The sequence below is a fragment of the Mesoplodon bidens genome (assembly GCF_964165515.1).
Source record: "Mesoplodon bidens genome assembly, chromosome: 4".
Taxonomy (NCBI): Eukaryota; Metazoa; Chordata; class Mammalia; order Artiodactyla; family Ziphiidae; genus Mesoplodon; species Mesoplodon bidens.
Genome location: NC_138160.1, coordinates 158,675,289 through 158,703,166, shown reverse-complemented (window position 1 = coordinate 158,703,166; position 27,878 = coordinate 158,675,289). Strand labels below are relative to the sequence as shown.

Sequence of the window (27,878 nt, the reverse complement as noted above, 5' to 3'; positions counted from 1 at the left end):
TATCCTTGCCTCATTTGTCATAGATTAGTTGACCACAAGTGCGTGGGTTTATCTCTGGGCTTTCTAATCCTGTTCCATTGATCTATATTTCTGTTTTTGTGCCAGTACCACATTGTCTTGATTATTGTAGCTTTGTGGTATAGTCTGAAGTCAGGGAGCCTGATTCCTCCAGCTCCTTTTTTTTCCCTCAAGATTGCTTTGGCTATTCGGGGTCTTTTGTGTCTCCATACAAATTTTAAGATTTTTTGTTTTAGTTCTGTAAAAAATGCCATTGGTAAATTGATAGGGATTGCATTGAATCTGTAGATTGCTTTGGGTAGTATAGTCATTTTCACAATATTGCTTCTTCCAATCCAAGAACATGGTATATCTCTCCATCTGTTTGTGTCATCTTTGGTTTCTTTCATCAGTGTCTTATAGTCTTCTGAGTGCAGGATTTTTACCTCCTTAGGTAGGTTTATTCCTAGGTATTTTATTCTTTTTGTTGCAGTGGTGAATGGGATTGTTTCCTTAATTTCTCTTTCTGGTCTTTTGTTATTCGTGTATAGGAATGCAAGAGATTTCTGTGCATTAATTTTGCACCCTGCAACTTGACCAAATTCATTGATTAGCTCTAGTAGTTTTCTGGTGGCATCTTGAGGATTCTCTATGTATAGTATCATGTCATCTGCAAACAGTGACAGTTTTACTTCTTCTTTTCCAATTTGTATTCCTTTTATTTCTTTTTCTTCTCTGATTGCCATGGCTAGGACTTCCAAAACTATGTTGAATATTAGTGGTGAGAGTGGACATCCTTGTCTTGTTCCTGATCTTAAAGGAAATGCTTTCAGTTTTTCACCATTGAGAATGATGTTTGCTGTGGGTTTGTCATATATGGCCTTTACTATGTTGAGGTAGGTTCCCTCTATGCCCACTTTCTGGAGAGTTTTTTATCATAAACGGTGTTGAATTTTGTCAGAAGATTTTTCTGCATCTATTGAGATGATCATATGGTTTTTGTTCTTCAGTTTGTTAATATGGTGTATCACATTGATTGATTTGTGTATACTGAAGAATCCTTGCATTCCTGGGATAAATCCCACTTGATCATAGTGTATGATCCTTTTAATGTGTTGTTGGATTCTGTTTGTTAGTATTTTGCTGAGGATTTTTCTTTTTAATAAATTTATTTATTTATGGCTATGTTGGGTCTTTGTTGCTGCTCACCGGCTTTCTCTAGTTGCAGCGAGTAGGGGCTACTCCTTGTTTTGGTGCACGGGATTCTCACTGCGGTGGTTTCCCTTGAGGAGCACAGGCTTTAGGTGTGTGGGCTTCAGTAGTTGCAGCACTCAGGCTCAGTAATTGCAGCACTCAGGCTCTAGAGCACAGGCTCAGTAGTTGTGGCAATGGACTTAGTTGCTCCACAGCATGTGGGATCTTCCCAGACCAGGGATCAAACCTTTGTCCCCTGAATTGGCAGGAGGATTCTTAACCACTGTGCCACCAGGGAAGTCCCTTATTGAGGATTTTTGCATCTATGTTTATCAGTGATATTGGTCTGTAATTTTCTTTTTTTGTAGTATCTTTGCCTGGTTTTGGTATCATGGTCATGGTGGCCTCGTAGAATGAGTTTGGAAGTGTTCCTTGCTCTGCAATTTTTTGGAAGAGTTTGAGAAGGATGGATGTTAGCCCTTCTCTAAATGTTTGATAGAATTCACCTGTGAAGCCATCTGGTCCTGGACTTTTGTTTGTTGGAAGATTTTTAATCACAATTTCAATTTACTTGTGATCGGTCTGTTCATATTTTCTGTTTCTTCCTTGTTTAGTCTTGGAAGGTAATACCTTTCTAAGAATTTGTCCATTTCTTCCAGGTTGTCCGTTTTATGGCATAGAGTTCCTTGTAGTAGTCTCTTATGATGCTTTGTGTTTCTGCAGTGTCAGTTGTAACTTCTCCTGTTTCATTTCTAATTTTATTGATTTGAGTCCTCTCCCTCTTTTTCTTGATGAGCCTGGCAAAAGGTTTTTCAATTTTGTTTATCTTCTCAAAAAACCAGCTTGCAGTTTTATTGATCTTTGCTATTGTTTTCTTTGTTTTTATTTCATTGATTTCTGCTCTGATCTTTATGACTTCGTTCCTTCTACTAACTTTGGGTTTTGTTTGTTCTTCTTTCTCTAGTTCCTTTAGCTGTGAGTTTAGATTGTTTATTTGAGATATTTTTTGTTTGTTTCTTGAGGTAAGATTGTATTGCTATAAACATCCCTCTTAGAACTGCTTTTGCTGCATCCCATAGGTTTTGGATCATCATGTTTTCATTGTCATTTGTCTCTAGGTATTTTTTAATTTCCTCTTTGATATCTTCAGTGATCCCTTGGTTATGTAGTAACGTTGTTTAGCCTCCATGTGTTTGTGTTTTTTTCCCTGTAATTTATTTTTAATAGTGTTGTGGTCAGAAAAGATGCTTGGTATGATTTCAATCTTCATAGATTTACTGAGGCTTGATTTGTGACCCAAAGTGTGATGTATCCTGGAGAATGTTCCCTGCGCACCTGAGAAGAAAGTATAATCTTTTGTTTTCAGATGGAATGTCCTATAAATATCAATTAAATCTATCTGGTCTATTGTGTCATTTAAAGCTTGTGTTTCCTTATTAATTTTCTGTCTGGATGATCTGTCCATTGGTGTAAGTGAGGTGCTAAAGTCCCCCACTGTTATTGTATTACTGTTGATTTCCTCTTTTATAGCTGTTAGCATTTGTCTTATGTATTGAGGTGCTCCTATGTTTGGTGCATATATATTTATAATTGTTATATCTTCTTCTTGGATTGATCGTTTGATTATTATATAGTGTCCTTCCTTGTCTCTTGCAACATTGGTTTTAAAGTCTATTTTATGTGATATGAGTATTGCTACTCCATCTTTCTTTTGATTTCCATTTGCATGGAATAGCTTTTTCCATCCCCTCACTTTCAGTCTGTATGTGTCCCTACGTCTGAAGTGGGTCACTTGTAGACAGCATATATATTGGTCTTGTTTTTGTATCCATTCAGTGAGCCTGTGTCTCTGGTTGGAGCATTTAATCCATTCACATTTAAGGTAATTATTGATATGTATGTTCCTATTACCATTTTCTTAATTGTTTTGCATTTGTTTTTGTAGATCCTTTTCTTGTGTTTCCCACTTAGAGATGTTCCTTTAGCATTTGTTGTAGAGCTGGTTTGGTGGTGCTGAATTCTCTTAGCTTTTGCTTGTCTGTAAAGCTTTTGATTTCTCCATCAAATCGGAATGAGATCGTTGACGGGAAGAGTAATATTGGTTGTAGGTTCTTCCCTTTCATCACTTTAAATATATTGTGCCACTCCCTTCTGGCTTGTAGAGTTTCTGCTGAGAAATCAGCTGTTAACCTTATAGGATTTTCCTTGTATGTTAGTTGTCATTTTTCCCTTGTTGCTTTTAACAATTTTTCTTTGCCTTTAATTGTTGTCAATTTGATTACTATGTGTCTTGGTGTGTTCCTCCTTGAGTTTATCCTGCCTGGGACTCTCTGTGCTTTCTGGACTTGAATGGTTATTTCCTTTCCCATGTTAGGGAAGTTTTCAAATATAATCTCTTCAAATATTTTCTCAGGTTCTTTCTCTCTCTCTTCTCCTTCTGGGACCCTTATAAGGTGAATGTTGGTGAGTTTAATGTTGTCCCAGAGGTCTCTTAGGCTGTCTTCATTTCTTTTCATTCTTTTTTCTTTATTCTGTTCCACGGCAGTGAATTCTACCATTCTGTCTTCCAGGTCACTTATCCATTCTTCTGCCTCTGTTATTCTGCTATTGATTCCTTCTAGTGTATTTTTCACTTCAATTATTGCATTGTTCATCTATGTTTGTTTGTTCATTAATTCTTCTAGGTGTTTGTTCTTTAATTCTTCTAGGTGTTTGTTAAACATTTCTTGCATCTTCTCGATCTTTGCCTCCATTCTTTTTCCGAGGTCCTGGTTCATCTTCACTATCATTATTCTGAATTATTTTCCTGGGAGGTTGCCTATCTCCACTTCATTTTGTTGTTTTTCTGGGGTTTTATCTTGTTCCTTCATCTGGTACGTAGCCCTCTGCCTTTTCATTTTGTCTATCTTTCTGTGAATGTGGTTTTTGTTCCACAGGCTGCAGGATTGTAGTTCTTCTTGCTTCTGCTGTCTGCCCTCTGATGAATGAGGCTATCTAAGAGGTTTGTGTAAGCTTCCTGATGGGAGGGACTGGTGGTGGGTAGAGCTGGGTGTTGCTCTGGTGGGCAGAGCTCAGTAAAACTTTAATCCACTTGTCTGCTGATGGGTGGGGCTGTTCCCTCCCTGTTGGTTGTTTGGCCTGAGGCAACCCAGCACTGGAGCCTGCAGGCTACTTGGTGGGGCTAATGGCTGACTCTGGGAGGGCTCATGCCAAGGAGTACTTCCCAGAACTTCTGCTGCCAGTGTCCTTGTTCCGCGGTGTGCCCCAGCCACCCCCCACCTCTACAGGAGACCCTCCAACACTAGCAGGTAGGTCTGGTTCAGTGTCCTATGGGGTCACTGCTCTTTCCCCCTGGGTCCTGATGTGCACACTACTTTGCATGTGCCCTCCAAGAGTGGAGTCTCTGTTTCCCCCAGTGCTGTTCAAGTCCTGCAATCAAATCCCACTAGCCTTCAAAGTCTGATTCTCTGAGAATTCCTCCTCCTGTTGCCAGACCCCCAGGTTGGGAAGCCTGACGTGGGGCTCAGAACCTTCACTCCAGTGGGTGGACTTCTGTGTTATAAGTGTTCTCCAGTTTGTGAATCACCCACCTAGCAATTATGAGATTTGATTTTATTGTGATTGTGCCTCTCCTACCATCTCTTTGTGGCTTCTCCTTTGTCTTTGGATGTGGGGTATCTTTTTTGGTGAGTTCCAGTGTCTTCCTGTTGATAATTCTTCAGCAGTTAGTTGTGATTCTGGTGCTCTCAGAAGACGGAGTGAGTGCACGTCCTTCTACTCCGCCATCTTGAACTAATCTGGGTGTACCAATTTTAAATGTACAACTTGATGACAGTTTACATATGTTTATTTGTAGAACCACTACCTAAATCAAGATTTAGAATATTTCCATTACTCCAGGAGGTTCTTTAGTGCCATATTATGGGCAAACCTGTCCCTCCCCTGACCATGATCCTTCCATGTTCTCAGCCTCAGGGTCCCTCCCTGTCCAGGCTTAGAGATTCATGGAGGGTTAACTAGGTGAATGGATTAAAGGGTCACACACACATATACATGGGTACACATACGTGCACACACATGCAAACACTCACAACTGGTCTCTCTGTAGGTCAAAGAAATAACTTTCAATCCATCTTTTCATTTGGGCTTTTTTGGTTCTTTGTCTTCTGAGATGTTTTTAGAGGACACAATGATTCTCAGCTCCTTTTTACCTTTTTGAGGATAGACTTGGAGGTCCAAGAAAGTCATCTTGCTGGGATGGATTTTGAATTCCTGGGTCTGAAACTGTAAAGTCAGTAAGAAGCGAGCCACTGAAATGAAGGAGCCTCATCCAGTAAGAGATGAGAAGTCACAGGGCCCTCTCCCATAGGACATGGTCCATCTGCAGTGGTGGGTGAAGGAGATCTTTGGCTAACCTGGTGACCCATCAAGGCCCCTTGAAGGAGGGGTGGGTTGTGAAGAATACAAAGGGTAAAGGGGGACCAGGAAGGCTTTGGGGGCTGAGGTGGCCCTGGGGCTGTCTGTGACCCTACCTGTATCTCTTGAGGTTACTGTGTCCACAATGTCCTTGCTTCATGCTAGGTCCCTGCTCTTTCCCTCACTGCTGTCTGGGGGCCTCACCCTCTGCTCTGTGTATCTCTCTGATACTCTGTTTATTCACATATTTGGTCTCCATGGTTTGGGTTCACCATGAGCCCCTATAACTTAGCTCAGCTCCCACCAATTGCTGCCCCAACATCTCAGGATGTCCCTGGTCAGATTCTTACTGGAGGAGATGTGGTTTCTCTTCTTATGTCAAGCCGAACCAGAGGGAGCTGCTCAGCCTGAGACAGGCTGTCTGTGGTTAGGACCCTTTCCTGGCTCCAGGGCAGTGCAGGGGCTTAGGAATAAGGCAGCCTTGGCAGGCATCCTGTTGGCCATTCTCGGCTTCCTGCCTTCAGGGTATCGTTCCCACTTCACAGCAGAGGACATGCCCAGCCCAACGCACAGCCTGTGTTGATGGCAAGGATGGATGTTGATGTTGGTGGTTGGAGGTGGGGTGGGGCAGGTGGGGGGAAAGGGGAGTTAAGGGGACTTAGGACCAAGTAGAAGGCAGTATTTTTCTCATTATGATTATTTCTATTCTCACCTATGTTCATGGAGTCCTTCCTGCCTCTGGAGTCCCATGGTTCTCCATGAATTCCCTGTGAACAGTGTTCACACTCCCAGTATGGTTATTACTTTCAGTATAGTTATTATTATTATTTTAATTGAGATATAATTGGCATATAAAATTGTGTAAGTTTGAGGTGTACAAGGTGTTGGTTTGATACATTTATATATTGCGATATGATTACCACTGTGGTGTTACCTAACACTGACCTCTGTTGTGTCCCATAATTATCATTTCTTTGTGGCGAGAACAATTATGATCTAGTCTCTTAGCAACTTTGAAGTTTATAATACAATATTGTTGACTATGATCACTGTGCTGTGCACTAGATCTCCAGAACTAATTTATCTGCTGGTTGCAAGTTTGTACTTTCAAATAACATCTCCCCAGTTCCCCGACTCCCAACCCCTGGTAACCACCATTCTACTCTCTGTTTTTACAAGTTTGACTTTTTTAGGTTCCATATAAATGAAATCATAAAGTATTTGTCTTTTTCTGACTTTTCTTACTTGGCATAATGCCCTCAAGGTCCATCCATGTTATTGCAAATGGCTGAATAATATTCCATTGTATATATGTATGCTACATCTTCTTTAACAATTCTTCTGTTGACAGACACTTAAATTATTTCCATATCTTGGTTATTGTGAAGAATGCTACAGTGAACATGGGTGTGCACCAGTATAATTATTATACATAACACTAACCTTCCTGAGGGCTAGGAGAGTTCCAGTTCCTCCATAGCCTCACCAACACTTGATATGGTCACTTTTTATAAGTTTAGCAATTCTGATGGGTGTATGGCAAGCCCTTGAGGAAACCGAATGATTTAATGTGCTTACATTTGTTTCCCACATGTGTTTATTCTAGCACTTATCTTTATTTTTACATTATTATTATTATTATTTGGTAACACAGGTGATCATGCATGAAATCAATAAGACATTGTGTAAGGAATCTTTCCATTGCATATGACAGAAAACTCCAATTGGATCAATCTTAAGAGGGAATTTGTTGATTCACTCAAATGATCTGACTGAGGGCCTTCAGGAGCAGCTGGATCCAGAAGTAATGTAACCTAGATCAAAATCTCCCCTCTGCTTCTTCTGACTTGGCTCCAATCTCATATCAACTCTCTCCTTGTTGTCCCAAGATGGTTACCTATACCCGCCCCCGGCCCTGGGGCTGCATTACTCCTAATCATATCCAGCAGAGAAGAAAATATCTCTTTCTACAACTGTTGAAAGAAATCCTGGGTTTTACTCTTATTGGACCAGTTTATGGAACATGAAGCACTTTCGTGACCAGGACAGTAGGATTATATGAATTAACTTTGACCCAACTCAGGTGCCCAACCATAGAGTAGGAGGGTGGAATCAGTTTCCCCCAGGCACCTGTGGGAGGCATGGATATGGGAATAAAGGTCCAGGGCTGCTCCTGAGAAACAGAATGCATGCTGGGGCATCTGGAATAACCCATCTCCACTGAGTATGTTATATGGTCTAGAGCTGGAATGGACCTCAGCCCTTTTGTCCCCCTAGTTTGCACTGCCCAAGGACAAACCAGGTCTCAGCAGGAGCAATCCCTAAATTAGGGAAGCACTTACCCTGTCCGTGTTGCTGAAATGTTCCTCACTTCCCTGCTCAGGGCCAGACTGGAAAGCCCAGCAGAGCCTGGCTTTGTCTTCCTCACTGCTACCATTTCTTTCTTTCTTTTTTTTTTTTAACATCTTTATTGGAGTATAATTGCTTTACAATGGTGTGTTAGAAGACCCCAAATAGCCAAAGCAATCTTGAGAATGAAAAATGGAGCTGGAGGAATCAGGCTCCCTGACTTCTGACTATACTATAAAGCTATAGTAATCAAGACGGTATGGTACTGGTACCATTTCTTTAAACTCAATCTCAGCTGCAATGCAGTTGTCCCAGTTTCCAGGTTAAGGCTTCTGGCTCTTGAGCGTGAGTTACACTTCAGTTATTTGAATGAGCTATGATCTGTCCACAGCTGCTTTTTGGAGGATTCTGATCTGAGCCTCTGTACCCACACCCTCCCCGGCTCTTTCTTCAGCATCTTTGCTGCCTGTCTTACTATAACTCTCAGGGAACCTCCTTCTTCCTTCCCAGCTCTCTTCCCTGCTTCTATTGCTCTTCTTCTTCTTTTGTTTTCCTTCACTCCATCTCTTTTTTGTTCTGCCTCCTTTTTTCTTCCCTTCATTCTAGTTGCTGATGTTGGGGAGGGCTTGCATTTTTTCTCGGTTTTGTTTTAACATTTCACATTACTGATGGCTGTTCCTTTTATTTTATTTCCATCTTGAAAACCTGGTCATTTGTGGCCAGCCAGATTGGGACCCTGACACACTCAGGCATTTCTTGTTCTTTTGTGTGTGGCCACTGGCTGTAAAAACAGTGTCTTGAGTCTCCAACTCTGTACTTGGAGGCAGGAAATCTGAATTTTAGCCCTGAGTCCCCCAACTAAGTGCTTAAGTTTCCTTCTTCCTGAAGAGGCCAGAGGCTCCCAGTTCTTCTGAGATATTTGTGCAGTGCCATGGTATGCCCACAGCAATATACCAGGCTGTTGGGAAAAGTAAACCAAGGTGAACCTAAACAGGCTGCTCCCTCTGCCCTCGAGGGCTTTGCGGTTGCAGACAAACATGGATTTGGACACCCCATGCTCTCCTGGCCCTCAGAACCCAGAGCTTCTTCCAGGTGCCAGGCCCCATGCCGTGCACTCCATTTGCAATCTTGCTCATTCCTCCCTGAGAGTGGACATTGATATCTTAGCCCCATCTCCCAGATGAGGAATACTGAGGCACAGAGCCTCGGACTGACTTGTCCAAGGCAGTAGAGCCTGCCTTTGTATTCAGACTTCTTTGCTCTGCCATGTGGTTCTTCTTTCTTCCACTGACCACAGATTCCTAACTTCTGCTGTATAGCTTCTACAGAACCCATCTCCTTTGTGCTTGTGGGAAAGGAGGTTGAGGAGGACAAGAAAAAAGTAAGGAGGTTTAGAGGCTAAAAAAGCCCACCCACACCTGCTGCCTCTGAATGCAGTTGCTGTCATGGTCCAAGTTGCTGGGGGGAAAGGGTTGCTGAATATTCCTAGTGTCAAGATTTAATTTTTCTAGTGTGGGCAGTGGGCCAGAGAGTGTCTTCCCTATAATACACCTGCATGCTCACTGAGAAAATAGTTATCGATTTATATTTACTCTGTGCAAGCCACACAGGGCTGAGAGCAAAACCAAGATTTGGGTCAATGATTTCTTCTCTGGAGACACCTCCAGTCTAGAGTACATCAGTGGCGATTCTGCAAGAAAGCATGTGATCTTTATCCTAAGAGAAATAATAATGATAGTGGTATCATCAAACTCTAGCAGTGTCCTTCAAGTCTGGCTCTGTCCTTAGCATTTTGCATGTATTAACTCATTGTTACAGTGCCCCCAGCAGGTGGGTTTTGTTACCATCTGTGCTTTATAGGTGAGGAAGCTGAATCAAGAGAGGTAGTGACTCTCTCCTGGGCACACAGATAATAAGTTGGAAGTAGGGATTTGAACCCTGGCAGGATGGCTCCAAAGCACAGCTGCACTCTGTCTCCTCCAGTGCCCCAAGCACTCAGAAAACCCACTCCACTCCCATCTGGGGGTTCTGAGGAGGATTTTTGCAGGAGAGACTTTTGAGCTGGCCTTGCAGGGGAGGAAGGGGGCTGTCCCCCTGTGGACATGTAGGGGGCAGTCCCTTGGGCTGCAGGGCTGGCCTGGAGCAACAGCAGACCCTCCATCCCCAGGGGCGGGAACCAAAGCCTGACATTTTGCTTCTCCAAATAACTGCATCACCTCGCATGACTGCACTGGCAGTTAATGGTCATACATCGCCCGTGTCTTGAAAACGTCAGCGATAGTGAATGTACATGGAATCCCATAAGTGGATTCTGTGATGCACCTGAAGGCTTTTCCTTCAGCGTTTCTCCATCTCCTGCTCTTCAACTACTCAGAGTGCCCTTGTGTTCTAATGGGCTAGGACTGGATCCGTATGAGGAATGGATGGGTTTATTCTGTCCTTTGATGTGGTGCCCTATTGGGTACTTAGGTTTATCTTCTGCAGGCTAAAATGATCACTCTGCTCACTTCTTGAAACCATGGAGATCTCCCTCCCTTCCCCCCCTCCCTTCTGCGTGCCTGTCTGGAGGCAGCATCTCCTCTGGGCTCAGCCCTTCGTGGGCCGCTGCCCTGTGGGTGGGTAACAAGTAGGGGGGAGTCTGGTGGGGAGAGGATTGTGCAGTTGGATGATCTCAAACTCATGTCATGCCCTCTGGAGGTGTGTAGAAAGTGCAAACCGACCGGGGGTCAGTACAGACTTCTGTTTGAGGGGTTACAGGAGGCTTCCAGTGGGGAGGGGAGGTATGGCTGACTCCAAAAGAACAGACAGGCAGATAAGGTGGAGGGGATTATCCCAGGAGTTATGGAATGGGAACAGCTGACAGCAGGCTTTGAGGGGTGACAGGAGGTGACACTAAATGGAGGGGAGGATTGGACTCATCTCCGGATCCTCAGTGAGGGTCACACCTCAGTCCTCTCGGTTTCCAGGTGAGAAAGGGCAATGCAGGTTCTGACGATCACTTGGGATTCTTGGGCCCTGGCTTCCCTTTCTGCTCTCTCCTCGCTGGCCTGCAATGGTTGCAGAACCCAGAGCAGAGGCCGAGCCATGGAGACAACAAGTGTAATTTCTTCATGTGATGGAGAAACTTTGGAAGAAGGCTCCAAAGGGAACATATGCATATTTTTTCTTATTTTTGGTCAGATGGATAACACAGGAACACTTCCACCACTTGCACCACTTGTGGACACATCCTGTTCCCCATATCCGCTGGGCAGAGCCAGTTCCCCTGAGACAGTCTCTCGATAAACTTCATGAGCAAAGCGTTCTGAATTCTTATTGTTTCCCATCAAGATTGCACTCAGCCCTGATACGACTCAGGTTCTTTCCCCATCTTCAGCTGCATAGTTCAGCACTGTCTGGGGTGACAAGACACCCCGGTTTGCCCAGGATGGAGGGGTTTCTTGGGAAACAGGACTTCCAGTTTCAAAATGGGGAAAGTTCCAGCCAGACTGGGACAAGTTGCTTACCCTAATTCCACAAATTCTGGCCCCATAAAACCCCTTGTTCTTGTACGGCTGGGTTGATGGAGTCCACTGAGAAGCATCCAGAATAGTTCTGGGGGTCACTTGGCACCTCACCTCCACGGGGGCTGCAGGAGCCATTATGCAGTCACTGCAGATTTTTCAAAGCCGGCCAGAAGCTAGGCCCTTCCTGCGCTCGGCTCTGATTGGTCCTGATGGTATCATCCATAACCCTGTGGCCCGAGCACTGTTGCCAAGGAGATGGGGTATTGTCATCAGGCGGGCTGGCTGACCCTTCCGAGTGGCACCAGGGGAGAGAGAGGAGGGTTAGGCTGCTGTGATGGGCCACCCCACCAGAACAGGCAAGGGAGGTTCCCCAAAGGAACTAGGGTGCTGGGAAGAAAAAGGCGATGATGGCCCTACAGCAGTCGCAGCAGAAAAGAGCACGGGCTTTGGAGCTTCCATGCCTTTGTTTGAATCTCAGGAGTGTGAGACTCAACAAGTTGCTTCTTTGTGCTCCAGAATCCTCATTTATAAATGGGAATAGTATTTCTCACCTTGCCAGGCTTGCTGGCATATTACGGGCATATAATAAATGGTGTCTGTGGTTGTTATTGGTATTATGAAATCTGACCTCTGGGCCCCTGCCTTAGCTCCCTCCCTCCGCTACACCAATGCCGTGGGCATTTTGCCACCCAGTGGGGCTCACTCCGGGCTTCTTCTGATATATAGTTCCACTCTGTGCTCTGAGGACTCCGGGGCTCCTCACGGGCACCTCAGGGGCTTCTGGGGAGGATGCAGGGTGCATGCGGGGCTTTGGAGGGCTTGGCTGTGCAGTAGGACGTCCCAGGCCCAGCATCTGTACTTCACTCAGAGCAGTTCAACTCTGGGGAACCATTTCATGTTTGATTTTTCAGAAAGCCTTCGTTTTGAGAAAGGACTTAAAAATATGTCCTCGTACTGGACCTTACAGGGATACTATACACGTTAGGGAAGCAAAAGTCACAGATTGTGGCAGCCTTGGCTGGCTTTCAGGGTTTTGCTGACCCCACTCTCTGCTGGCCTTGGTCACAGAATCCCCAATGACCCACGATGGGGTTCTTCTGGGGAGATGACATCCTCCTCTCCCTGCCCTGGGGACTCTATGTTTTAAGTCAGTTCTATCGTTTCTGCAGAACTGAAAGCCATCACTTGAAGTCACACCTGGCCTCTTATTATTTGGTTGGTCTAAGCAGGTTGTTCTGTTCATCCTCCCATTACGTGCAAACAAAGAATGAATGATGAAGTCAGTGACCGCTTGAATTCCCCAGGCAGGAGAGCCCAGGAGTAGGCATTGCCGGGGCAACAGTGATTGGCACAGGAGACAGGGGGATGAAATATCACTATCCTTCACACCTGACAAGGGTCCCTGCTTTTTGAAGGAGGTGTTGCTCTAACATTCCTGTGGACAGAGAGGAAGCATCAGTTTCCTGGTTACAAATGTAATGCACATAGTAAGGTCCTCCTTCCTGTTCTGTGTGGATATCCCATACGCCTTATGGGGCAACAGAAAGATGAGGGCAACAGGCCTGAGGACCTCTCAGCCTTGGGGACCCCTCTGCTTTTGGCAATCTTCTCTGCCTCGTCATCCATGTGGGAGGCCAGTGTCTTACCAGCAGTCAGGTACAGAAGGTACCTACTTTCCAGGTGTGGTACCTCCCCCAGACTAAGATGTCATGGCAGTTTCCTCCTTTCTTAAGTATTTCTGTGAACTTTCTCAGAAGCACAGGTCAAGGCCTGGGTTCTGTAAAGAGGACTTTAGCCGATTTACTCCCTGTATGCACGGGTTGGGGGGCAGATTTTTGGAGAAGTCCTGCAGATATGTCTCTCATTCTCCCGACACCCCTCTCCCATCCTCCCCTACGTACCCTTCTTGCTCTGCCTTTGTGCCTCTGCTGTCTGTCACCCCCTCCTCCTCGGGACCCTCCACACAGAGAAAGGTCGACTCTTTCATGAGTCTGCAGACATTATAGACTCCAGTTAGATGGGAAGGGGGTTTTCCTCTGCTCAAGCTTTAGAGAAGGGATGTAGGGGTGTGTGGTAGTCAGGTTCTACCAGAGAAACAGAATGTCTGTGATACAGAATGAAGGATTGATTTTAGGGATCTGACCTTATGCACTCATGGAAGCTGGTACAACCCTCCCTAAGGCCGTTACTTCTGCATCTGGCACTGGGCTTGTAGTCAGAAGGGCTGGCAGTTGGTGAGAAGGTGGCTGTGAAGTGGGGGAAGACAGGGTAAGCTGGAACCCACAAGGAGGTGCTGGGACCCGCATCAGTTTCATCCACCTGCAAACACTCCACCTACAGGACATGGATGCCCTGCAGGAGAAGCTGGTGCGCTTTGCCGCAGAGCAGCACTCCTGGCCCAGGACCCAGAGAAGCCGAAAGAGGAGATCCAGTGGGGGCCGAGGAAGCTGAAGTCTGGCTGCTGCCTGACGCTAACAAGGTGAGTGACAATGCACTCAAGCTGTACCTTGACCTTGAATGTGGATTCTGAGCCTGAACGTGGCTGCAGCTTCATGTCCACCTTCCAAATCCTACACAAATTTCTCCTGTGGCCCAGAATTCTACGTGCATGGAAGAGAATTCTGGGAAAGATCGTTTCAACTTGGCTAAATCGACGGGGTGCAAAGTAGTCACCACATGGGGAGACAGCGGGTGATTTCAACCATAAACCACTTTCTCCTTATGACCTGTGGTTGGTTTCTTTTTAATTTTCTAAGGGCAAACACCCCTTAGTATCATGCAGGCCACAGAAAATAACACCATGACCACTACCTTTTCCACAGAGACTACACAGTTTCATTTCCCATGAGGAAAATGTATTCCTTCTGTTACCGGCAGTTAACCCTATTCCATATGAAGTGGTCACCCTGGCGGAAGACTGTGCCTCTTTCTTGGGCTAGTTTTATGGAGGACCCTTTTACGAAGGGTCCTCCACCTTAGCTCTGAATGCTTCCAGTAGTTTCTTCAAGATGCCCATATTTTTTCCTGCAAGGTAATGCTTCCAGTAGTTTCTTCAAGATGCCCATATTTTTGCCTGCAAGGCTCCCTAGAGGCTAATATCCTGACTGTCTGTGATGGTTAATTTTGTGTGTCAACTTGACTGGCATGATAATCCATACCCCATTCAACTTGCCTGTTTGGCCTGTGCAGAAGACAGATGGATTTTGGAGAATGACAGTGGATTATCCTAAGCTTAACCAGGTGGTGACTCCAGTGGCAGCTGAAATACCAGATGTGGTTTTATTGCTTGAGCAAATTAACACTCCCCCTGGTACCTGGTATGTGGCTATTGATCTGGTAAATGCTTTTTTCTCCATCCCTGTCCATAAGGCCAAACAGAAGCAACTGGCTTTCAGCTGGCAAGGCCAGTGCTACCCGTTCACTCTGCTACCTCGGGGGTGTACCAACCCTCCAGACCTATGTCATCATTTAGTTTGCAGGGATCTGGATGGCCTTTCCCTTCCACAAGATATCACACTGGTCCATTACATTGATGACCCTATGGGGACTGGACCTAGTGAGCGAGAGGTAGCAACTTCTCCAGACTTACTAAGAAGAAGTTTGTGTGTCAGAGGGTGGGAAATAAATCCAACTAAAATCCAGGGGCTTTCTACCTCAGTGACATTTCTAGAGGTCAGTGGTGTGGAGCATGTCGAGATATCCATTCTAAGGTGAAGGTCAAGTTGTTGCATCTGACTCCTTCTACAACCAAGAAAGGGGCACAAGATCTCGGGTATCTCTTTGGATTTTGGAGGCAACATTTTCCTCATTTGGGTGTTGCTCGGAATCATTGACTGAGTGACTCCAAGAGCTGCTTATTTTGAGTGGCATCCAGAAGAAGAAAAGGCTCAACAATAGGTCCAGGCTGCTGTGCTAGACGGTCTTCCACTTGGGCCACAGGATCCAGGGACTCCAATGCTGCTTGAAGTGCTAGTGGAGCTAAGGATGCTGTTGTGAGCCTTTGGCAGGCCCCTCTCGGGGGATCCCAGCACAGGCCTTTAGGATTTTAGAGCAAGACCCTGCCATCATCCACAGATAACTACTCTGCTTTTGAGAAACAGCTCTTGGCCTACCCCTGGGCCTTAGTAGAGACTGAACACTTAACTTTGGGCCACCAGGTTACCATAAGACCTAAGCTGTCTGTCATGAACTGGGTGCTATCTGATTCACCAAGTCATAAAATTAGGTGTGCATAGCAATATTTCATACTCAGAATGGAAGTGATATGTACGTGGTTGGACCTTGAAGACACAAGTAAATTACATGATGAAGTGGCCCAAGTGCCATGGTCCCCACTCCTACTACACTGCTTTCTGTCTCCCAGCCTGCACCATGGTCTCATGGGGAGTTCCCTATGATCAGCTGACAGAAGGAAAGAAGATTGGGGCCTGGTTTACAGGTGGTTTTGCACGATATGCAGGCACCGCCTGAAAGTGGATGGCTGCAGCACTACAGCCCCTGTCTGGGACATCCCTGGAGGACGTGGTGAAGGGAAATCCTCCCAGTGGGCAGAACTCTGAGCAGTGTACCTGGTTGTTCACTTTGCTTGGAAGGAGAAGTGGCCAGTGAACTATGGATTCATGGGCTGTGGCCAATGGTTTGGCTGGATGGTCAGGGACTTGGAAAGAACATGACTGGAAAATTGGTGACAAAGAAATTTGGGAAAGAGGAATGTGGATGGACTCTCGCTCCCGCTCGCCTCTCCTGCACTCCTCTCAAGCTACGTGGCTCCTTTCGGTTCCCCAGACACTTTGCAGTTTGTATTTGCCCTTCACCCCTTCTTGACCACTAGGTAAGTGGCCTTCCCAGTTACCCTCTGGCTCCTTACCCATTTATTGCCCTCCCAGCTCTCATCAGTCTGTACTTGTTTGTTTCTTCATGTGTGTCTGTTACCTGTCTCCCCTACTAGAATGCGGTTCCTTGCAGGCTTAGCCTCGTCTGCCCTGTTCATTGTGGTCTGTGCTCTTGCCTAGTGAATGTGGAAAGCACTTGATAAACATTGCTCAAATGGGTGAGTGGAGAATGTGGTGATGCTGTAGAGAACTGGGGAAAAACACTGGTGCAGATCAGAGGGGAAGTGTGTTAATGGTTCCGTTGGTCAACCACACCATGGGATGCCTACTGGCTCAGACCCCAAGTGGGCCCTTGAGAGCTTGCAGTGAAACTTTTAGTATGAGAGCAAATATCACAAACCTGACATTCCAAATGAATACCCTGGTTGTATGAGCCCTATGCAATTTTTCATGCCAACAATCATAATATGAATTGAGTGTTTACTATACACTCAGCTTTGACTGTGTAATAAACAAACACAGAATCTCAGGGGTGTTCAGCTCACCTGTCCACAGGTCAGCCTGGGTTTTCCTGATCTACATGGAACTTGGCTGGGTTGGGCTCCTGCTGCAGGCTGGATCCAGGTCTTTTCCACATGCTCCTCCTTATACTAGCTGGTTCCTTAAGCCAAGGCAAGATCACGAGAGGGCAATGCCAGTCACACAGGCATGTTGCAAGCCATTCTTAACATCTCATTGGCCAAAGCAAATAACATAGTCAAGTCCAAAGTCAAGGGCAGGGAAGGTTCCTCCCCACCCCCTGAAGCAATGGCAAGAGTTTGGATGTCTAACACTATAGTATACCATACTCCTATATATAGTATATATACAGTATATATAGTATAGTATACAATATACTATATATATAGTATATATATAGTATATACTAGTATAGTATATAGTATACTATAGTATATACTAGTATATACTATACTATATACGTAGTATAGTATATACTATAGTATATATAGTATAGTATATAGTATATATAGTATATAGTATATATTATAGTATATATAGTATAGTATATAGTATATACTATATATAGTATACAGTGTAATATTCTCTATATTACATATAGTATAATATATAAAGCATATATAGTATAATATATAAGTATAGTATAACTATATATTGTATAACAGATACATACATTATATATAGTATACTATATGTATATATTATATATGATATATAGTAAGTATATATTATAATATTTAGTATATATAATATACTATATTATTGAGAGTAAAGAGATCAAGAACCCTCAAGATTGATGCTGTGGGTCATCATACATAGATATGCACTTACATAAAGGCATTCCGTGCTGTGCAGAGGGCAAAGCTGCTGCCGAGAATCTGCTTCAGTTATGATGGAACATTTCAATTCCATCAACTGCCACATTCTCTAACCAGAGGTCTTTTAGCACAAGACAGGCTGGTGGGAAAGGGATCTGTGTGGAGGGCTTAATGCCATGTCCTGTTCTGTGTGTATCTGTGTGTTTATAGAAAAATTCAATACTTAATTGTATGGTTGGCCTGCTCACCACTAATTTCTAAAAGAGACGTTCCAAAGCCATGGTTAAGTTCTCTCATATCTCATAAAAGCCATAACTTGGCTGCGGGCACCCAGAAACTAATCCTGTGTGGAGACAGGGGCAGCAGTCACCTGGGAGGGTTTGATGTTCTGGAAGACTCACACTGTGCTGAGAATTATTGATCACCTCTCCAGCATCCATTTCCCTTCCTTCTTCCTAAATGGATCCCAAATTTCCCAGCATGTGGTTTGCAGATCCAGAAGTGGACTTTTACTCGTTGAAGACAATAAACCTAATTCTTGCTACAGTGAATTGGTTCAGACGTGGGAATGTGGTGTGGAGTTCTTTTAAGGTTGTGGAGAAGAGAAACTCTCTTCCCCTTGAGATACAAATGAGGAAGATGAACCTGTTAGCTCTCTTGTGACCATGAGAGGAGTCAGCCTTAGGATGAAGACATGCTGAAGAAGGTCCACAGAAAGATGGAAGGAAACAGATGCTGAGCAACATTTTTCAGCCACTTGATCAGCCCATACCTGAAGCCTGTGCTACCTCCAAAAATCTTTAGTTCCCTTTAAAGCTTGAGCCTGAGTAGGGTTTTCTGTTACTTGAAATGAAAATAACGTGCACTATTACACCCACCCAGCCAAAGTGTCCTTTCCTGGTCTGCTCTGTTACTGGAAACACCCGCTAATAAAATTCCTGCTCTGGGATAAATCATGCTACCCAAAATACTTCAGGAAACATTACTCTGGAATTCCCACTCATCTCAGGAAGAGTTTTCTAGTCTTGTGGAAGAGACAGATGTATCATGTCACGACAGGCTGGCACAATCTGTGCTGGGATGGAGCATGGACATGTGTACATAGAGTGACAAGGAGTCCAGAGCTTGATTGCAGCCTCATGTTGCCTCCCATTATTTCAGTAAAAGAAGCAAAGTGCCTCCTCATTGGGATATAGGCTCTTCCCAGAGGACTGTGGGAAGGTTTTAACTAACAATATTTATGGGGCATCATCACCCACCAAGCACTGTTCTAGGTAGTGGAGATAGCACAGTTAGTCTTAGTCAGCTTGGGCTGCTATAACAAAATACCATCTACTGGGTGGCTTATACAACAAACACTGTTTCTCATGGGCTCCCTTGCAGATGGCTTCCTTCTGGCTGTGTCTTCACATTGTAGAGAGAGAGAAAGAGCAAGCTCTCTGGTCTCTTCTTATAAGGTCACTAATCCCGTTATGAGGACCCCACCCTCAGACCCCATCTAAACCAATTACCGAAGGCCCCATCTTAAAATACCATCACATTGAGGCTTAGGGCTTCAACATATGAATTCGAGGGCAGGGGTGGTGGGGGAACACAAACACTCAGTTCATAACATGCCTTGAGCAAAACAGAGCCCCTGCTCTCGTGGATCTTGCATTCCACAAAGGAGGCAGACAATGAACAAACCAGCAATATACAATGGATGATGGAAGAGAAGAAAAATAAAGTGAAGAGAAATAAAGTGTGGCAGATAGAGAGTAGCAGGAGCAGAGGGAAGACCTGTGTTAGGAGGTGATGGTGGAGAAAAGACCTGGGAGGAAGTGAGAGGGTGAAGCATGGAGCCAGGAGTGGGGAGAGTGCTCCAGGCAGACAGAATAGCAAGGACAAAGACCCAGAGCTGGGACAAGGCCGGAAAGCTAGAGCAGAGGGACTAGGGGCCAAGGGGCTGGAGGTGAGGTCAGAGAGTTAGTGGGGACCATATCCTAGGTCTTCTAGGCAATGAGATGAGGGCCTTTGGAGGGTTTAAAGCCCAACATGATTTGATGTATGGTTTTAAAGGCTCCCACTGGCTGCTGTATGGAAAAAAAGACTCTAGAAAAGTTTAGGGGGTCATATGGTGGCCCCCTAAAAGATATGTCTACATCCTCACCCCTAGAACGTGTGAATGTGACCTTACTTAGAAAAAGGGCCTTCGCAGATGTAATTAAGTTAAGCATCTTGAGATGAGATCACTCTAGATTATATGGGTGGGACCTATTCCAACCCAATGCCAAATGTCCTGTAAGAGAAAGAAGAGAAAACACAGACACAGAGGGAAAGGCCACGTGCAAACAAAAGCAGAGCTTAGAGTGCTGCAGGCACAAGCCAAGGGATGCTTACAGCCATCAGAAACCAGACAAGGGAAGGAAGGATTCTCTCCTAGGGCCCCTGGAGGAAGCATGGCCCAGCTGACAACTTGACTTGGCACTTCTGGCTTCCAGAGCTGTGAGATAATAAATGTCTGTTGTTTAAGGCACCAAGTTTGAGGAAATGTGTTACAGCAGCCACAGGAAATCAACGCAAGAGGAAAGAGTAGTGCAGGGCATCTGGGAGAAGGCCATTGCAATAATTCAGGTGAAACGCGAAGCCGCCTTGGCTGAGGGGGGGAGCAGTAAAGGGCCAGAGAGTGTCCTATTGTGAAGGTAAGCTAGTTGTGGCCTAAGGAACTGTAGAATGAAAGGGACGTCTTCGGAAGAAGTGACTGGGAGCATCAGGTTAATGTGTGTGGGAAGGTCAGGAGTTGAAGTTGTGTATTCGATGCCACCCAGGTGGCAGTGTCAAGTAGGTGGTTGGATATATGATCTTGTTACCTGCACTGGAAATAGAAATCTGGGAGTCATGGACATATGGATGGTACTTAAAGCCAAGAGCCTGGATGCTTGCTCTGAGGAGTGAGAGTAAACATAGAGGAGGAGCTTTTGGACACTCTGTATTACCAAGGAGGCCAGGGAGGCGAGAAGGATGGTGTCCCGGAAGCCAAGTGAAGGAAGTACAGGTCTATTCAAGACAAACGGGACATAATTTCATCCTTCAGTAATCAAAATAAAAACTGTATTACTCTGGGCTTCCCTGGTGGCGCAGTGGTTGAGAGTCTGCCTGCCGATGCAGGGGACACGGGTTTGTGCCCCGGTCCGGGAGGATCCCACATGCTGCGGAGTGGCTGGGCCCGTGAGCCATGGCCGCTGAGCCTGCGCGTCCGGAGCCTGTGCTCCGCAACGGGAGAGGCCACAACAGTGAGAGGCCCGCGTAACACACACACACACATACAAAATTGTATTACTCAAGAACTGTGGCTTATACCACCTCTTTCTCCCATCCTTGAGGACATGAAGAAATGTATCATGACTGCCATGTCAATCATCCATCTGGGATATGCTACACAGGTCTGGGCTACAGACCCAGGATCAACATGGGCCATGGGAGACAGGGGGCACATGTGGAAGGTTTATAAGATGATGGAAATAAAAATGATAGCTCCTTGAAGAATGGGTTTTGACTACTTGTTTGTATAATCCAGTTACTGAGCAATACATTTTTGAAAGTGTTTGATTCTTTTTGGATCACGCTGTAATTTAAGAGGAGGGTGCGTCATCTTTGTCAATGCTGCCTGGAGATCAAGGCGGTGAGGGCTGGGTATTGACCACTGGATTGGGCACCGTGGGGATCTTTGGTGGGCTTGGAAGGAGCCATTTCCAGGGGGTGGTGAGGCTGAGAGCTTGATTGGAGTGGATTTAAGAGAGAATGAGAGGAGAGAAACTAGACAGCTCGAGTTTAGTTAATGTTTTAGAAAATCTACTCTGTGAAGGAAAACAAAGAAATATGGAGGTAGCTGGAGGGGGAGGGGGAGGTCAAAGTAGTTAAAAAGTGTTTTTTAGAGAGAAGAAAGAGCAGCATGTTTGTAAGATGATGGGGAAGATTCAGCAGAGAGGGGAACACCGAATATGCAGGAGCCAGGGGAGTTCATTGCTGTTATAATGTCCTAGAGGAAGTGAGAGGTGATGGCATCTAGGCATCCAGGGCTTGGGGAGGGGCTGGTCTTTGCAAAGAGCCCACTCAGTGACAGGAGGAAAGCAGGGAGAAGGGACGGGTCCAGGTAGGTGAGTAGATCCAATGGGTTTGCATGTGGAATTCCTCTCCTGACTGCTACTGTTTTCTCACGGAGGAATGAAAACAAGGTTATCAGTTGAGAGTGAGCAACAGGGAGGAGGTTTGGAAGCTTGAGGAGAAGGCACAGAGAATGGTCCCCAGGTGAGCGGGGGAGAACCTGAGTAGGAAAATATGGGATTACTGGGCAGGGCCAAGGGATATTTGAGATTGTGATTGTCGAGGTGAGTCCATCAGCACAGCTGGGTGTGTCTGTCCAGCCACGTTCAGTTGCTAGGAGTGGGCACAGAGTAGGTGGGAGGTTGGGTTTCATTAGGCTTTTCCTGGGCAAGAAGAAGGAACTATGAGTACTGGGACTGAGCATGTCTGAAAGGGAGTAATGACCCTGGAATCTAACCAGGCAAGGGGGGCATGTTCTCTTGGTGTTTGGGTCACTGATGGAAGTGCTGATGGGTTTTTAAGATGGTTAGAGTTGGGTTCATAAGGGGTGTAAACTGGAAAGACAAGCGATAGTGGTCTGTGGGTGGGGTGTTTGAAATTGGGATTCTAGAGAGAGTGGAGTGTATTAGCATGTTAAGCCTGTTGTAACAAAATGCCATCGACTGGGTGGCTTCACAGCAGAAATTTATTTCTTCACAGTTCTGGAGGCTGGGAAGTCTAAGATCAAAGTGCTGGCGAGGTAGTTTTCATTCTGAGGCCTCTTGGCTTGTAGGAGACCTTCATCTTGCTATGTGCTCACATGACACCTGTCACGCTGAGGGACAGACAGGGAGGGCAAGTTCTCTAGTGTCAATTCTTATAAGGGCACTAATCCCATCATGAGGACCTAACCCTCATGACCTCATTTAACCCTAATTACCACCCTGAGATCCCCGTCTCCAAATACCATCCCATCAGGGGTTAGGGCTTCAACACATGACTTTTGAACATTCAGTCCATAACATGCAATTATTGACAATGACACAGCCTAAGCATTGAAGATGATAGGATGAAGAACAGGATAATTGGAGGCAAGGAGGCTGAGGAGCTAAGTGGGAAGGGTATTGGGAGAATTGTCTTCATGGAACTGAAATTGCTAAGTGTTATGACAGGAGTGGTTTTTGGAAAGAGAGGCAGTGAGGCTGGTGCTAAAACCTTTAAGGAATAGGGTTGGGTGGAGGACGCTGCCGTCTCTGGGGGTGAGTGGGTGGAGTGCTTGAGAAGCTGGACTCTAGTGCGAGCTCCTGAGTTTGAATCTTTTCTGTGTGATCTTTGGCAAACTACTCAGCCTGGGCCTTAGTTTCCTCATCTGGAAAATGAGGCTGATCATCATACCTACCTCATGGGTTTTTTGTTTTTGTTTTTGTTTTTTTTTTTTGGTACACAGGCCTCTCACTGCTGTGGCCTCTCCCATTGCGAAGCACAGGCTCCGGACACGCAGGCCCAGCGGCCATGGATCACGGGCCCAGCCACTCCACAGCATGTGGGATCCTCCTGGACCGGGGCATGAACCCGTGTCCCCTGCATCGGCAGGCGGAGTCTCAACCACTGCGCCAGCAGGGAAGCACCCTCATGGGGTTTTGAGAAGTTTAATGAATTAATAAATGTAAAGCATCACAGGGTTGGGGCAGGGAGGGGCTGGTGGTCTAGTCTAGTGGTGTGAGCTTCTAAAGGTTGATGAGCTTTTTTTAGGGAAGTGGGAGAGATAAAGGCCTGAACATGGCAAGTAGGATGTCTCCTCCATCTCTGGGCCAGGGACACATGGAGTTTGGGAAAGAGAAGAGCCACCTTTGAGCAGACAGCAGAGGTAGCAGAGTTTTCAAGAGAGAACTGGGTTTTGGTGAAGGGAAGATCCAGGGAAGAAGATGAAAATCGAGAATTTTGCTGAGAATGGACAGTGAGAACCACAGGACCCAAGGCTGGGAGATTGGGAGGGGTCGTAAGCTGGGTCACAGCAGAGTGTACAAAGCTCTTTGGGGAGGAGAGACCAGGTGATGGGGGATGGATGGGAGTCATGGGCTCCGGGTAGTGACTAAGGCATGGTGGAGCTGGTCTTAAAGATTTCTTAGCCTGTGGTGTTGAGCTGAAGAGTGCTGGTATGTGTGTGTGGTGATGGCAGAGGGGTTGCCTTCCCAAGAGCATGTGGGTCCCTGCTGTGGAGCTGAGCCAAGGGTGAGCATGTCCCTGGCACTGGAGTCAAAGTCCCTGAGGGTGGGTGGGGGATGGGAGGGACTACAGTGGGGACTGGTGCACTGGTGGGTACCCAGGTGGTGAAGGGACCCATGTGCATTTTTTACAACACAGACCTTTAGCCTGAGAGTCAGACCTTTGCTTTCTAAAGATGAGCCAGGATGTGAGTGGATGATGGATGATGGATGATGGAACAGGAAGAAATCCATCCTCATCAAAGGGACCAGTTATGGGGCTGTCGCAATGGACCAAGCACAGATAACGAAGACCAGAAATCAGTAGGTAGAGGTGACAGGAGGATGGAGGGTAGGAGAGCAGATCTGAAAGATCTTTCAGGATCTATTTCCTGAGCAGATCTCTGAACAAACAAGGCCCAGTATGGTCACTGGAACCCAAAGTTGCTGATAAGAGGCTGAAAAGTAGGCAAGGAATGGGGGCCCATTGCCAAGTCAATAAATTGCCATTTTTAATGATTCTTTTGAGTTTTCCACAGCCTCAGTTTCCCCCACTACTCCACTGACACAAGAAGAATATATCCAGTGTCCCTTGGCATGTCAGCAGTGGGGAGTGAGTGCATGGGCTGTTGATATGCATTTGAGCAACTCCGTGAAGAATGCCTCCAATTTGCCTAGTGCAGTCATACCAAAGCACTTTCATGTCCGTATCTCATTTAATGTTCATGACTCTGTCCGTCAATAGAAGCAGATGATGATGGTGAAAACAGAGATCATAAAAAGGCGGCTAACGTTTATAGTGAGTTTCTTCAGTATCAGTCTCTGTACTAAGCATTTGCCAGCATGGTCTTATTTGATTCTCACAGCAATCCCTCAAGCTACATAGAATTACTGTTTCCATTTAAACATGAGAAAACTGAGGCGTGGAGAGGTTAAACAAATTTCCTGAAGTTGTGCATTTAGTAAGGGCCTGGGACTGGGTTTTGGACTCAGGCAATAAATTGACACCACTATCCATTAACCATTTCTGTCATATATGAAGAATGGGAGTTTCCTCATTCATACATTAGATGAAAGGTTGGCAGGCCAGATCCAGCCCACTGGTGGTTTTGTAAATAAAGTTTTATTGGAATCCAGCCAGGCCCTTTCACTTATGTATTGTTTGTGGCTGGCTTTCATGCTACAGATGGCAGAGTTGAGTAGTGATGACAGAGATTGCCTGACCCACAAAGCCTAAAAGATCTACTGTCTGGCCCTTTACTCCAAGTTTGCTGAGCCCTACACTAGACTATTTTTTTATTTTTCTACTTCTCCTTACCTGTTTATTTCTCTTTCTACCAGCCATAAGATAATATATAAAATATAAAAGTAAAGGAAGATTATTCCTAATGTAGCATCCTGTTTTCACGGGCATTTTACCAATGCCAAGTTGCGAAAGAAAGAATAGTTAAAATATCATCAGGTGCGTTTTTTGATGAGGTCTACTCTTAAAGTAATGACAAAGATAAAAAGTGACACCAAATTCTCATAAAATATTTATGATATATATGATATATCTACTATGTTCCAGGCACTATTCTAAATGTTGGGATTTTCCCCATCTATAAAGTGAAGGGATTGAAATGAGAGGATTTAATTTAAGGCCTATTCCATCTCTAACACATTCTAAGCCATTCTTTTTAGAGCCCCCTGCTTCTAAGCAGATGTAATGTGTACACAAGTGGCACACACCATCAAATGTGCCCAGGGAGGGGACCTCCTTTTTAGAGATCAGCTGCATAAAGTGAGTTTATACCACAAACATACAGGTACTCTATCTTAAGAAATGTGTTTTGGCTCTTCCAGCCACTGCAAGGGGAGAGAAGGAGGCTTGCATTCTCTCTTGATATGCTTGGTAGAGCCAAAGCCAGCTAAAGGTCGCCAGCAACCGTTGGGCATCCTATGTTGGGACTCAGATAAGGAGTTGTAATGTCACCTCCTGGCCACTGGAGGACTTCATCCTATTTAAGCAAAGGAAGACTTGTTCAGGGCCTTTCTGCCCTGGGGGAGATTTGCTTATCTTGCCTGCACTTAATTCTCTGGTGGCCTTATGTATGGATACTTCTTGAGCCATAAAGCATCAGAGCGCATTCAGTGCTGAATTGCTAAGGAGTTTACCTCCAGCCTGCTTGTTATGAGATAGCTCTTTATTATTTTGAGCACAAATCTATCTCTCTGAAACTTCTACCACTTGGGTCCCTCTGAACAACATGAGGTTTGTCCTGCTTCTACATCACAGTCCCTTCCAAGATGCTCCCCAGTGGAGAAGGCACGATGAAATGGTTTGTAGTTAAGACGCATTTACATAGCACTTACAGTCTATACTAGGTGCTGTTCTAAGGACTTTACAAATGTTACCTTACTTAATCCTCAAAACCACCCTATGAGACACGTGCTCTTGTTAGCCCCATTTTACAGACGAGGAAACTGAGACACAGAATCGTTAAGGAACTCTCTGAGAGTCATGCAGCTATTAACGGGTGGGGCTGAGGTTTGAACACAGGCAGTGAAGCTCCAGAGCTTATATTTTTAACTGACGTTCTCTGCTCTGCAGCCTCGAAGGAGAGGGGCCAGACAATGACATATTTTAAAAAACCATTTTAACCTACTTTTCCATTGTAAGTACATAACAGAAAATTTGGAAAATCAAAAAAGAAGAAACAAATCACCCACAATCATACCACACCACCACGATCGCAGCCATCAGTCTTGTGTTTTTGCTTTCATTTTCTATGTGCTTGTGTATTTTTTTCATAGCTCTGTGCATGCAATTTGTATTCTGCTTTTCCACTTAACATATAATATTTTAATGTCATTCCATAATTTTCATAACCAGTATTTTAACTATTGCAAGAATGTGTGTATGTGCCGACATAATGGAGTTCTAAGGGAGCTGGTAGAAAAGAATGTCCCAAGAATGGAGTGAACGGTACAAACTGTCAAGGCAAGGATGCGAAATGCCCAGGGGACCTCTGGTCACGCACAACAGCAAAGGCCACTGTGCTGACACGTCACGCCAATGGCACCGAGTGAGGAGGCAGCAGCTGGTGATGCAGTGCCTCATGGCACTTGGAGACTAAAAACAGCTCTGTAAGGTGACGGCATGTGGTAGAGGCTCCATGGGGGAGAAACAGGGCTTATATTCACTGTAGCATCTTGTACTAGCATGGATTCAGAGAAGCTCTGAGTTCTAATTCCGGCTCTGTTAGTTGTGTGACCTTAGACACATCAGTTCACTTCTCTGAGTATCAGTTTCCTTAACTGTTTCATGGGAAGAAGAGCAGTTCTCATGAAGGGTATTGAGAAAAATGGTATGTTATATCGGTGAGGGATGCTTTTGGCTTCACGTGATAGCAGACCTGATTGACAGTGGATCAAGCAGTAAAGACTTTTAATTAGCTCACATAACAAGAAGTTTGGAGGTGAGTTTCCAAAGCTAGCACAAAGGCTCAACAATGTCATCAAGGGGCCCAGACTTTTCTCTCTTGGCAATCCATCATCCTTAGGGTGTTGGTTGTATTTCTTGCTTTCTGGAACAGTCATTTCAATGACCGGATCTCTGGTGGAACCATATTGACCCTTCCTTATAGAAGCCCAGTTTTAGGGAGATACTCTTGTTCTGCCTGACTAGTAGGAAGGCCCCTATATCCTTTTGTACCACTCTTTGCATGGCTGAGGGAGCTTCTCTGTGAAGGAGTACCCTGGTCATGCTCAGAACAACTTCTAACACCATTGTCTTAGTCTGTTCGGGCTGCTGTAACAAAATACCACAGACTGAGTGGCTTAAATAACAGACATTTATTTCTTGTAGTTCTAGAGGCTGGGGAGTCCAAGATCAAGGTGTTGGCAGTTTCAGTTCTTGGTGAGAGCTCTCTTCCTGGCTTGCAGATGACTACCTTCTTGTTGTGCCCTCACATGGCAGAGGAAGAGAGCTCTGGTGTC

The 27,878-nt window shown here is 45.3% G+C and overlaps 1 long non-coding RNA gene across 3 annotated transcripts in view; it reads left to right on the top strand.

Annotated features, from left to right (window-relative positions):
• Positions 1 to 27,878, top strand: part of LOC308615982 — a 142,746-nt gene that overhangs the window by 93,112 nt on the left and 21,756 nt on the right. For all 3 annotated transcript variants that reach the window (XR_014015676.1, XR_014015677.1, XR_014015678.1), the window contains one exon: positions 13,803 to 13,941. This is a non-coding gene — a long non-coding RNA (uncharacterized lncRNA). The remainder of the gene's footprint in view (positions 1 to 13,802; positions 13,942 to 27,878) is intronic.